The following is a 13,929-nucleotide window of genomic DNA, read 5'->3' as shown; positions in this document are numbered from 1 at the left end:
TGATTGTTTAAAAAATATAGTTTTTCTGGAGCCCACTCAATTGTCAAGGAGCTCCTCTAATGAATACATATCTGTAATTTTGACTAACCTTCTATTATTGTTAATATTAAAATATCTCTGGCGGCATGAAACCAACAGATTTTTGTCATAACATATTAAAATCATTTTGAAATGAACCTAAGCGTATCGGAGGGAATTATCGCTGCACCAGTCATGTCAAAACAGCTCTTCTTATTTAAGAGATGAATCAGAAGTCACTCAGTATTGTTTTAATAATATACAAGAAGGACTGCGCTACTTTAAGATGGATACTATAGGTTAGAGTGCCGACTTAGGTCTAGTGGATTTCCCAATTCCACTTTGGAATCTAAACATATGTAAAGGAAATGTGCCCTGGCACAAATCTTTCTATTTTACTTGTAGTGAACTAGTAATATCGGTAATATTTGTATTCCTCTAAATTGAAGATAGAGACCATTCATAGACCCATGCCTAGTCCTATGCACATTTCTGAATTCAATATTACCCATTTACTGCTGCCTTAAGGATTCAGCCTATGGATGCTTTGAATCAGACTTTGCAGAAAGTATGCATATTTGGTCTTACTATACTTATCAGAATGACCAAATTCCTCAAAACTTCAAAATTGGTCTAAACATGAAGGGGTGAAAACACTTGGGTCATTAAGTGGTTAAGGAGACAACGGACACTCAAGACTGTGAAGAGCGTTCACTGGGAACCGGGAGCTAGAGGACTTACCAGGCCCCCCTCCTCTTAACCACCCATCACTTCGCTATTGCTATGTCATAGCTGTTAATGGCTGCGCTGATCTTTCCCCTAGTGTGAGCTGGACATCCCTGGGGTCTCGCGGCACCCAATTTTTCTTTTAACTAGATTGAATCCAGAGGCCCTGGCCCCAGGTCTTCAGCCCCAGCAACTATCTCGGCAGGCCTAAGGACACTACACCTAGATATCTATCCTCCAGTGGGATGATTACACATTCATACTGGAAATGTATCATATGCAGAATATTGCATTGTTCTGTCATATGCTGGTATTAGTAGTGTATATGTGGTCAAAAAGGGGTAGTCATGGTCTAAAAAGATTTCTCCATGCAGCACACATAACCCCTCTCCATTTAGGTTACAAGAATCTTAATGCCCTATGAATATATTTTACAATGGGCCCCAATAGTCCTACAAATGATTGTGCCATAAACTCTTAAGTACAATTTGTCTTGTATTATAAATTGACTATATGTAACACTTAACGTTGTCTCAAATATTATTAATAAGAATACTGTAAACATACTGTACTTTTTATTTATGCAGTGCGTCACTAATGTGTGTCCATGTCTAGCGATCTCTAAAATAGCAATATACAAAAAGATATATTTGTAATACATTTTTTATTCACATAACTCACTTTCTAGAAACCTTTTGCCTGACCTGGTTATATAGCTAAAGTTCCTCTAAATACAGAACATGGTTGTTTTAATTGACAGATTGTGCTTCAGTTACTGTCAACTACGTAAGCTGAGAATGTATTTCAGTAATTGGAATACCAAGTTACATTATTAACATTTTTAAAATGCCGTAAAGCACATAATTTATTAATAGCTTGCTCAGACTTCCCATTCATTTACTCTCATTAGTGTTCTGTCTAATAGGAATGCAGGTTCAGCAGTTTTACTTAGGTTCATATACATGTAGTGCCCTTGGACACCTCTGCATATTTCCAGCTCCAATTCATTAACAAAACAAAAAAAAACATATGATATCATAAAATGTTAATACAGAAATGCAAAGTAATACAGCCACAACAGGTTTATTGACATATTTTGGCCACTTAACAAATATACATTTATTGGTGCCTTTTAATGTAGATAAGATTTATTTTTGTACTTTTACACAATGAATAAGCTGTCTACTCCTGTCTGGAATATATTCCTGTACAGGTATAGTAGCTTTTCCAGTAGAAAGATGGGACACTCACAAATTAGGACAGGCACGTGTTAATTGAATTGTGTGGTTTATTAAACACAGTCTATTTTTAACATAATTCTGTGCCTTGACCTCCGTATTCAAGTTAAAAATTAAATACTTTATTTACTTATTACTTTTTAGTTTTATTATTTATAATTTTAGTAACACAAGTAACACTTTATACTAGAGCATTTGACTAGAGTCTGAATACCTTTTTGTTATCGCTCATTTCCTGTTCATCCATGTGTACCCTCTTTTGAAGTGAGTGGAGTGAGAACAATGTATAATCGGACCTATAAACCTATAATCAGGGCATAGGAATGTCCACTGCAGCACAGGTATATCAGGGAATAAGTGCTGATATTATGAAAAGCAGGTCACCATCAGGGGATGGCTGGCAAATTTCAGCCCGGGGGGCAAGACTCAACTTAGCAGCCAATTTAAAGGAAAAATATGCGGGTGGCCGAGTGACCCAGCCCAAGATAGCCCATTATGGGATGGGCCTCCTGGGCTGATGCCCCCCAGCCCAGCCTACCCCTGGTCCCCATGCATTAATTTACTGGGGTAGGAGCATCTGTTAATAAGTATTATTAACAGATATATAAATAATATTTATATAAATAAATATTATATGATATATTATGTATAAGATATATATTATATCAGATACATATTGTTTCAAGTGATTTTGATTATCTTGTGGGAGGCAGGGACCTATGCATTTGTGTGTGGAGAGAGCTGTATATATGACAGGGGCAATGTCATGATATGAGGAGGTGAAGAGATGCGAATAGAAAGCAACAGATGGAGGTATATAGTGAAAAGAGCAGGGTGCCCAACAGCACAGAAAGCTCCTGTAAACTTGATGTGGAAAATTGCAAACAGAAGAAAATCATTTCTACTTGATTCTAAACCCAGTAGCTTTTTCAGAAATTAGCGTAACTCCAGAAATACAGTATATCCCACATAAAAAGCTAGCTTCTTCAACCAATTACAGTGGTTATTATTGTTATTGTCCTTTCATTATATAGTGCTGAGATATTCTGCAGCACAGTACAATTAGTGGAAGAAGCAAATTGAACATATAATTATTAAACATTTCAGTGACAAACAATGATACAGAAGGTGAAGGGGCCATATTAGCTACTGCATACAATCTACAAGAGATTAGGGAAATAAGACATAAAACAGAAGATTTTACAGTGGACCATCCTCATGTGATCACAGGATAAACATGATTATAATGTTGTATTATCCGGTCACCCAGCTAGTTTCTTTGCAAGCACAGAAAAAAATGTGTGTTGAAGAGCAGATATTTGTGGAGGAGATAAAATAGGTAGAAATAAATAGTGTAACTGCTGTAGATGAAGAGTAAATAAGCTGAAGAAGGCAGGTGTAAGTGATAGTGGTTGGAGTATTATTATTATTTTATTATTATCGTTTATTTGTAAGGCGCCACATGGTTTCCGCAGCGCCGTACACAGTACAAACAGTAGACCATACAGGGTAAAACAGTACAAATATAAAACATAAAATACCAATACTTCAGAAACTCCGGGCAGGCAAATACAGTAGAGACGGAGCGGAAGAACAGGTATGGAGACAGGAGGAAAGAGGGCCCTGCTCATACGAGCTTACATCCTAAGGGAGGGTGAACAAAATCAGGCACAGAAGGGAGCCAGTGAAGCAAAGGGGAGAGAAAAAAAATGGGGCCAGGGGAGAAACAGAAGAGATGAGAGGTTAAGTGGATGGTTGGTAGGCCTTAAGGATCAGGTGAGTTTTAAGTGCCCGTTTGAAGGAGCACAGGCTGGGTGAGAGACGGGTAAAGTCTTGGATTCTAGAGTGGGAAGAGGTGATCAGAGTGGAGGAGAGTCGGCGATCATTGGCTGAGCGCAGGGAGCGGGCAGGAGTGTGAATGGAGAGGAGGTTAGAGATATAAGGGGCAGTAGAGTTGGAGAGAGCCTTGTAAGTGGTGGTAAGGAGTTTGAAAAGGATTCTATAGGGGAAGGGGAGCCAGTGTAAGGCAAGACAGAGAGGGGAGGCAGAGGAGGAGCGGCGTGAGAGTAAGATGAGTATCGCAGCCGCATTGAGTATAGAGCGGAGGGGGGCGAGGTGGGAGCAGGGGAGGCCAGTAAGGAGGAGGTTGCAGTAGTCAAGGCGGGAGATGATGAGAGCATGGATGATAGTTTTGGTGGCATCTTGAGAGAGGAAGGGACAGATGCGGGCAATGTTACGGAGTTGGAAGCAACAGGCTTGGGCGAGGGATTGGATGTGGGGGGCAAAAGAGAGAGAGGAGTCAAGAGTGACTCCCAGGCAACGGAGTTGGGTGACAGAGGAGATAGTGGAGTTGTTAACAACAATGGAGAGGTCATGGTGGGAAGGGAATCTGGGTGGGGGAAAGACAATGAGTTCAGTTTTGGAGATGTTAATTTTAAGAAAGCGTGAGGACATCCAGGAGGAGATGGCTGAGAGGCAGTCAGTTACACGAGAGAGGAGGGAGGAGGAAAGATTAGGAGAAGAGATGTAGAGTCGAATATCATCAGTATATAGGTGATACTGAAGACCGAACGAGGAGATGAGAGCCCCAAGGGAGGAAGTATAGAGTGAAAAGAGTAAAGGGCCAAGAACAGAGCCCTGAGGGTCTCCTACAGGGCGAGGGGAGGGGGTGGAGGAAGAACCAGACGCAGATACAGAGAAGGAGTAAGGGATATATTACCATGGTATTTAGGACATTTGACAAGCATCTCTAAAAAGGGGTGTTTTCAGAAAAGTTATGTAGGCTACATAGTACGAAATGCATGTACTTTACTCCAGGTGTAAAGCATTTGTAGGGCTCACAAGAATATTATACATGCTGTAAGGTTGGGTACACACTACAGAAATTTTCTCCCGATGTGTTATCTATAACAATTTTACCAACAACTGTAGAAATAAAGTCCCAATCAGGATGCCGCTTCATGTGTACACACTATACACGTTTTACAAGATTTACCTTCAGTTCTGTAGTCTTCATTTCTAATAACCATCAGCTGAAGATCACGACTCTGTAAACTCTATAGAGATCCTGATTGTGAGTGCATACACACTGCAGAATAGGAACAACATCGTCCCATCGTTGAAAAGGTTTTTAGTTCAGTTTAAAAGTAAAATGAAAAAGATATAATTAGCTTCGTAAACAGATATTCACTCATCATTGCAGTGTACACACTAATGCAATATTGGGCCAAACAGTCCTTTATCGGATGATTGGTCTGATAATCGTCTGAAAGCCCTGTAGTGTGTACCCAGCCTTACCGACGCTTGACCAGACAGTGGAGCAATGGCATCATTGTTTAATTTTGCCACTCAAGAGGGTAGTCAGATCAGATGAGTTAATGTAATACAACTCTCAAGTAGAGCGACCTGATTATTTCTTCCTTATTGTGCCTAGTTACTGCAGGTAGAAGAGGACCACACACAGGTCGATATCTGTCACCCTCCAATCACATCTCATATGTTTGAATATTGCAGCAGGTGTGGCTAAATTTAGAGTGGGTGTGAGGGGATATAGAGCTGAAGTTGGTGAAAGTATAAGTTGGGAGGATTGATAAGTCCACTGTAGCTGTATACAATTATCAATATACTATTTAAATATAAGTCTATCCACTGAAAAAACCCGATATGGTGTACAATAGAGATTTGCTACCTCTGTCTCTCCAACTGCTATAAACCTATGTTCCCACTTGCCTCAACAGCCTTTTTCCAAGTCATTCTTGGACATTTAGTTCCACAGCACCTAAAGAGCCATTTGTTGACCTATGGTGTACAGTCGATTGCAATTCATAAAACTAGGGTTTGTTTCATGCTAATACTTTGGGTGATGGTCAACAGTGTTAAACAGCAATGGCCAATGTATCCATTACAGGCAGGGTTGTTTAGCCATTCAGCATTGGGATAAGTAAAGCACTAAGATGATCTTTTCATACCCATACAACATGGGATACCACCTAAGACTAATCTCATTGGTTGGTGCACTATGCGCACCAACCAATGAGATTAATGGGTGCCATTGTTCTGACTGACACTCGCAACTTTTCAACGAAAGGGAACTGTGACAGCGGTGCCTAGGGGGTTCAGTTTTGGGTGTGCAGTCAATGGACAAAGGACTTCTAATGGACAGTTAATGTGTCCCTTGATTTGTGTCATATAGATGTTTGTCTCACAAGTAGTAGGGCTCCTCCATTGTGATTTCATGGTTACCAACGGAGGGATTTAAGCACGCTTTGTATCCCCTACTGCATTGTGATTGCCTGACCCATCGGGTTAAGAATGGGGTAGTGAACCAACTTCTGCATATTCTAAAAGCAATTTTTTGTGACATTCTCGTTAAAAAAACGAAAGCTGGTAAATATGAGTAAAGTTTCATTGTGTGTGGACACCAATGAAAGTTTCTCTCTTGATAAGATGTATACACTTATAGGTCCCTAGCTGTTGTTCAGCTACAACTTTGATCCTACCGTGTCAACCAACATTAGCAAACCCTGCCCCTGTACACACCACTTACTGTATCTCCCATGGATATTCACGGAACGATTAAAAGATAATATCACGTTTCATAATTACTCTTTTTCTTACAGAATTAATGACACTATTTGGACTTTGCACTAAAGCAAACCTCTGCAATATTCATAAGCATAGCTAATAAATCTTTTCTCTTGTTTTGCTTAGATATGCATGTTTGTATCCTTAAAGTGTACATTAAAAAGAGTAAAACAGCTATATATTTAAATTAAATAGCTCGATTATTGTCTAATAAGCTGCAAGCTAAGATATACATTAAAATAATTTTATGTAGACTGGGGCATGAAATATGAATAGTGCTTCTGTATTAACGCTAAGCTAAAATATATGATTACCGAAGCTGAAAGATCTGTTTCTATGCATGCAGTTATTGAAGTCAGAAGCATTCATTATCCAGTATCGAGCTCATTTCTTTTGCCAAATAAGCACTGTATTATCCAATTCATTGGGCCATTTCACTAAGCACTGCTGTTGCTGACCAGAATATTCATGGGAAAAGTCTATTTGGGAACCTGTAGACCATTAAGTGGTGTAAATCATGCCTCCTTTACTAATAGAGATTTATATGTCAGTTTTAAGTAGAGCTCATACTTTTTAAACATAGGACAATATTAGTTGTTATTAGAGATGAGTAAAATCGCTGATGATTTCATTGAATTTGAATATTTCGGTGGAACAGGCCATTTGGCAGAGGGGTGAAATTCTGATGGTATAATCATTTACCTGTTCTCCCACAATCACCCGATTTGGTAGTTCCCACTCTGCCTTTAGCCCAGTGTAAAAACTGTATTATTTATAATGAAATACATGAAATTAAATGAAAATTCACATATTAAAAGGGTATTTCCTCTTAAATTGGTTCTCTTATTTTAGCTTGCTTCTTTGTGTATGTGTCATACATATATGTAATATCACAACAGTACTGCTTTTGGGCTGTACAAAAGCTTTAGGAGGTGCCAAGATTAGCTTTTGACAACACTGCCAGTGCTTTGTTTTTTTCCACTACTGTAATGTGCTTTGTAGTACAGTACCTTCACTGCTTAGCCTGTATTATCTGGGGGATGTCATAGTTGCCAACTTTTCCTCGCTGGCTTCAGGGAGATCCCGGGGAAGGTGGGCGTTCGGGGATGGGGCTTGACAAATTACATAATTTTGGCCCCGCCCCTAAACGATTGTCACAATTTTGACCAATTACAGCAGGGGGCGAGGCAAATATGACGTGATATTTGCGTCATTAAGCCCCCTCTCCCACCACTTATCTATTGCGGGGGGCGAGAACCGGGAGTTTGCACTGGTCTCCCAGAAATGCGGGAGTCTCCCAGACATTGCGGGAGAGTAGGCAATTCTGCGTTAAAGAGAAGCAGCTAATGAATCTTTACAGACCGAAGTGTCTTTAACATTTCTGTCTTCATTACTGAAGTCATGTTGTCTTACCTGTCAGTCTTTGATTAAATCTTGGTCTCCATGAAAATAGCCACCTCCATAGGCATCAATACATGGACATAGGACACAATTTCTGAACTGTGTCATCATGCCACAGATGGCGAAGCCAACCACGTCTTGTACTGGCTCAGCATCAGGGAGAATGTCAGACTCTTCAGGGAGTGAGGGAGATCACCCCTATTTAAGGGAGTCTCCCTGACATTCAGGGAGAGTTGGCAAGTATGGGGGATGTACGTAACCAACCAAGTCAGAATTTTAAATAGGAAAGCAAAGGAAGCTAGAGATTACCATAAGGAAACACTTTACTATCTTAAAGTGGGATTTATGTAAAATGCACAACCTGATTTAGAGTTATGAGGGAGAACATGGGCTAGGCCATCACTACAATTCAGTACAAAAATAGAGCTGACCACTATTTGTGTGCTATATGCAAGGAGATGCAATATTTGTCCCGCATTCAAAAAGAAAATTGCATTTGCAATCTAACCCTTAATCAGACCCTATATATAAATGAACAAGTTATACAACAAAACATTGCTAAAGTCAGGCACAAGTATACACTTAGCACTATAGAATAGATATCATCATTCATGTCAGTGTGTGAGATGCATGTGGAAATTCTCATTGATATTAATGTGCTCATTGAAATGAATACAACAAGCTCCTTCTGCAGTTTTCCATTACTAGCCAAGCAAGCTAGTTAAGAAAAACACCGACGTTTTGAAATGTATTCCAAATGATCCCTGCACTAGTTTTTTTTTTTTATTGATTTATGTTTTTGTGTTTCCATGTGCCTGGCGTCCCCAGCAGCATTAATGATCTTTTTATGATATGAATTTGGAAATCTTTGAGTGGTTCAGTTGTTAACACTGTGTGATTATGCTGCATACTGAAGGCTTCCACTGCAATTACATTGATTAAATAGTAGCTAACTGCATGGGCCATTGATCCCTTAGCGTGTGTAATAAGGGAACATCCGGATATCCGTGGGCTTATTGTAGGGGATAGAACTGATACTATTGCACTGTATGCAGCCGACATGTTACTGCTCTTATCGGACACCCAACACTTCCTGCCCGCTCCTTTATGTGTAGTGACAAACTTTGAAAAATACTAACTGGGATAAATGTAATATTTCTCTACTCAAGGGGTCTAGCCTGGTTGTCCCTGTTGTCCAACTTCCCCTGCAACGGACCTCCAAATTCAAATACCTGGGTATCTGGGATCATAATGATATGGAATGCTATATTGGATATACCGTTCAGCCTCAAATAGATTATTTGAAAAGTAGGATGTATGCCTGGAAACAACTGCCGCTTGCGGTCATGGGTTGAGTTACTCTTGTCAAAATGATCCTTACATGTCCTACAGCAGGCGCCGGTTGTCCCACAATCTGTCTTTCGTAAAATAGACCACTATATTTAATCCGTTGTTTGGGCGGATAAGAGGGCTCACATTAAATGTACCACTTTATGCAGATATAGGAGAACTGCTGTACTATTATGCCTCACGATTGGCGCACATTAAAATGTGGTTGGTGTCACAGGATCGTACTGATCTTCCTGATTATTTAGTTAATGAGACGGATTTCCCTGCACTCATGGGCACAATTTCTACTGGCTGGTAGACGTACTGCACAGGATCCCCCTTGGTGTCCCAGGCATTTATAGTGTAGCATCTTTTGGTCAAGCTTACTGCTGATTCTGGGTATGATCCGGAAACTGCCCTTTGGTTCAATATTGACTTGGGTGAGTTGTTGCACTTGGATGGGGCAGCAGCCTGGCACAAATTTGGGGTTCATCATCTTGGACATTTGTATGAGAGTAGTGTCTGAAACCTGCAAAAACAATTTTGCCAATTTTCAAGATTGATTTGCAAAATAAACGTTCATAGATTGTTCTATATATTTATCACTGAGAAGTCAGTGATTTCACAATATCTGGTGATATTTCTTCAGAGGTTTGAAAAACTGAAGCTTTACAGGTCAATTTGCTTTAAAAAGATTCAGTAATTTGGGCATTTTATCATTATTTCTGCAAATTAATCTTTAGTAGATGACCCCAAAAGCTTAATGTGTAAGTTTGGTCCTCCAGTGTTTATTATCATACTTTAGACAGCTTCACTGCTACAGACTGTATTGCCACTTGCTCTACCTTCTTGATGATGATGGTGATGATTATATATTATTTATAAAGTGTCAACATATTAATTAGCATTGTACATTGTGGGCATAACAGTACAAATTAATGACATCCAATGAGATGAAACAGAAGGTAAATATGGCCCTCCCCAAAAGAGCTCACATCTAAGATGTGTGGGGTACACTTGATACAAAAAGAAGAAAGTTAACTCTTGTAGTTGTTGTTGATGAGACATGTTCATGGATACAGGCACTGTGTAGTTGCTGATTACAGTCACTCTCCCATTTCTGGTTCCAGACAGTTGGTGGTTGCAGGCAATGTGCTATTTCCTGGCTAAGAAAGTTGTTGGTGAAATGCAGACTGCTAAGTCCTGGTTCCAGGCCATCACACATTGGGGTCTTAGTCACACTTACAATGTCAGTCAGTGTCATCTTATGGCCATCCGGGACTCTCCTGGCCGCCTGCGGCATTCCTGAGCACTGTATCACTATTTGTGATCCACAGCCTTCAAATCCTTAGGTGACGTTATCCCCAACAACACTATTCACATTAATGTACCCTCCCACCTGTCCCAATCTCCACTCTAAACTACATTTGTTCCTCTTGTTTCAGCTGTGCCCTCTTGCACTTACAATGTAAGCTCTCTAATGAGCAGGGTCCTTCATACCCTTTGTTTTCATGTCTGCATTTATTTTGTCTACCTTGTATGTCCCTGTTTTATGTATGTACTGTTTTCCCTACTGTACAGCGCTGCAAAGCACTGTGGTGCCTTACAAATCTACTACTATAATAATAATAATAATAATAATAATAATAACAAAAATAATAATAATAATAATCTGTAAACAAACACTTTCTGTCTGTTCTGCTGCATGGGCGTGGCCATATTGGATTATGTCAAGTGATCTTCCCAGTCCAACCAGACTCCAGCAGCTGCATTCACATGACCTGTGCAGTCAATTGGCACTGGGAGTGCCCTATTTACACAAACTCCTGAGTTCAGCTCATTGCCAGAACAAATAACTGGAGTCCTCTTACTTAACTAAATATGTCCACAATGCTCACTGTGCCCCATATGCAGCAGGATTTGGGGGTGCCACCTGTGTCGTCCTCACTGCCTAGAGAGATAATCAGAGGGAGAGAGAATCAGAGAGTAGGGAGAGGAGAGAGAATCAGTGGGGGGTGAAAGGAGAGGTAACCAGAAAGGGGAAAGAGGAGGGAAAACTGGAAAATATGGAGAGATGCAAAAGAACCAAAGTAGGGAAAAGAGGAGCCCCCAATGGCGCTTACATGTCATTTTACAGTGGGTGCTGGGCTCAAAATGATGCATTTCCCTATGGTACAGTTTTAACAATGATTTGAAATATTAACCAATCAGACAATAAACTATTAGCTTGATGCATCACATGATTAGGCACAAGCTAATGAACATCAGAATGGTCTATAATGGAACACAAATTCTCCACATGCTTAGGATACATAACATCAGTGGTTATCTTACACTGATGACATCAACAATGCTGAATCAAATTACATATGATCCATGCAGAATTATGCCAGGACATTTATTCAGGTTTACGTAAAATCGGTGCCATCGGCAGATAAATAAAGGTATCTTTGAATCACCGAAGTCATCCATGTGCCAGCTAACACTAAACTCTTTTTATTGACCCAGATACCCACATATGTTTATGGGTACATGTTAGAAGACTACATTGTAGCTAAGTTAATGTTGCAGTTTTATTAAACAAATGTATATTGTATATCTCTCTAACCTATGATTATGTCAATTGCACCTTGTGGTGATTTCACTATTTTTAGCGGACTGTCATGTGTTTTTATTTTGGTTTATATGCCTTCCATACAATATTGACTTTTACTCTAATGGAATGCTTTGTGACAAAGTGTGAGAAAGTGTTTATTCATGTCATGTTTGTGTTAAAACCATGGTTCTCCATTCTTTATGTATCTCTGAATTTCACATAACATTCAAAGGACAATCAGTAAGTGAGACAGACATTTAAATAAACCTGAATTGTTCCCAGAATGATACATTGTACTAATGGTGTTACAATTTGTGGTTTGTAGATTTTAATTTCATGCACTTTAAGTTGAGAAGTCTCATTAGTGATCTATAAATTTCCACCAATAATTGCTTTACAAACTCTTAACAAGTAAATACATTTAAGTCAGTTGAACTAACGGCTCCTATGTTTCTTTCCTCTGTATTGGAATATAGCTATGCATCATCAATCTGTTTTTGGAATGTTAGATTCTAGTAGACATACTGCATTGTTTTGCAAAGATTCTTATTAAACATTGAAATGTGGCACTATATATGTTGTGATATTGTCATTTCCTTCCTATCACTGCAGATCACACTGTAAATATATACAATATAGCATAATATTGTGGTAACTTATAGCATCATGTCTTGCTTGGTGTTGCATGAGCTTTAGCTCATTGTGAGCCAAACATGTATCTGTCTCCAAACTTTGTATTGCCTCCTTATAATAAGCATTTCCAGTGTTTAAATTTTACTGAACAATTTTATGCACCTAGATGACACTTATTGGCTTATATAATTATACCAATGCTAATTAAATAGTTTATAAAATACCTGAAACAATTAGGTCCATTTAGTAGGTAGAATTGCTACATATGGTTAATAGTTTTCTGTGCTTTATAATACAATATTTCTTTCCTATTTTATATGTGGCTAGTTATTTTTTAAGTTTGATTTATTAAAAAAAAAAATTGCCGTTGAGTCTTTATATGATTCAGATTAGATGAATTTCTATTACAGGGCTTATTGATAGGGCCAGTTTAGCACTGTTGGTAAGTGTGTGTTGTTCAAGCATCATAGGGCAATATGATGTTATAAGCTACCGCTAGAGGTGCCCATATAAAATACAAAAACTCTCTATTTGCCTACCCCAGGCTTTCTCAACACTTTTGAACCATGCAACCTATATATATCAGCAACATTTTAACAAATATCCAGTGTTTTACTATGTTTACTTTGTTCCCCTAATTTATCAGAGTATATACAAGGTAGTGCCTTATACCATTAAGTTCTGAAAAAAATATGTTTAGTTTTGTATAAGTTCTATTATTTACTAATGTATTACACTGCTATTTTGAGCATTTAACAATTTGAAGAACCGCTTGAATCTCTCTAAGGTGCCCCTTACGGTCCATCTAGTACAGGTCAGTAAATATTGGTCTACACTAAAGCTCATTTATTAAAAAGAAAAAATGTGGACTTTCACTTCTACTTTATTTGTGCAAGTGTCCCCATTTGTCCATCAACCACATTTTAAAGTGAGTGCCCACTTTCCAGTCTTTGAAATGGCCCCATAAGTTGAAAAGTGCTCAGTACTGCGGGTTTGCTGGTCTGCCTTCAAATGCATACAGGAGAAAGAGTAAATACATAACTTTATAGTCCAACCTACGTTTGGACCACCTCCTTCATTAATGTCAACTTTCTTCTACAAAAATACTATTACATTTAGCTTTATTATGTCTTGATTTAATCATGAGGTTGAGGAGACATCAGGTCTGTCTTCATTACAGTATGGTGGCTTAGTGGTTAGCACTTCTGCCTCATAGCACTGGCGTCATGAGTTCAATTCCCAATCATGGCCTTATCTGTGTGGAGTCTGTATGTTCTCTCTGTGTTTGCGTGGGTTTCCTCCGGGTGCTCCGTTTTCCTCCCACACTCCAAAAACATACTAGTAGGTTAATTGGCTGCTAACAAGTCAACCCTAGACATTGAGTGTGTGTTTGTGTGTTAGGGA

This window comes from Mixophyes fleayi, chromosome 5, assembly GCF_038048845.1.
Source record: "Mixophyes fleayi isolate aMixFle1 chromosome 5, aMixFle1.hap1, whole genome shotgun sequence".
Taxonomy (NCBI): domain Eukaryota; kingdom Metazoa; phylum Chordata; class Amphibia; order Anura; family Limnodynastidae; genus Mixophyes; species Mixophyes fleayi.
Note: the sequence above shows the minus strand (reverse complement) of the source record.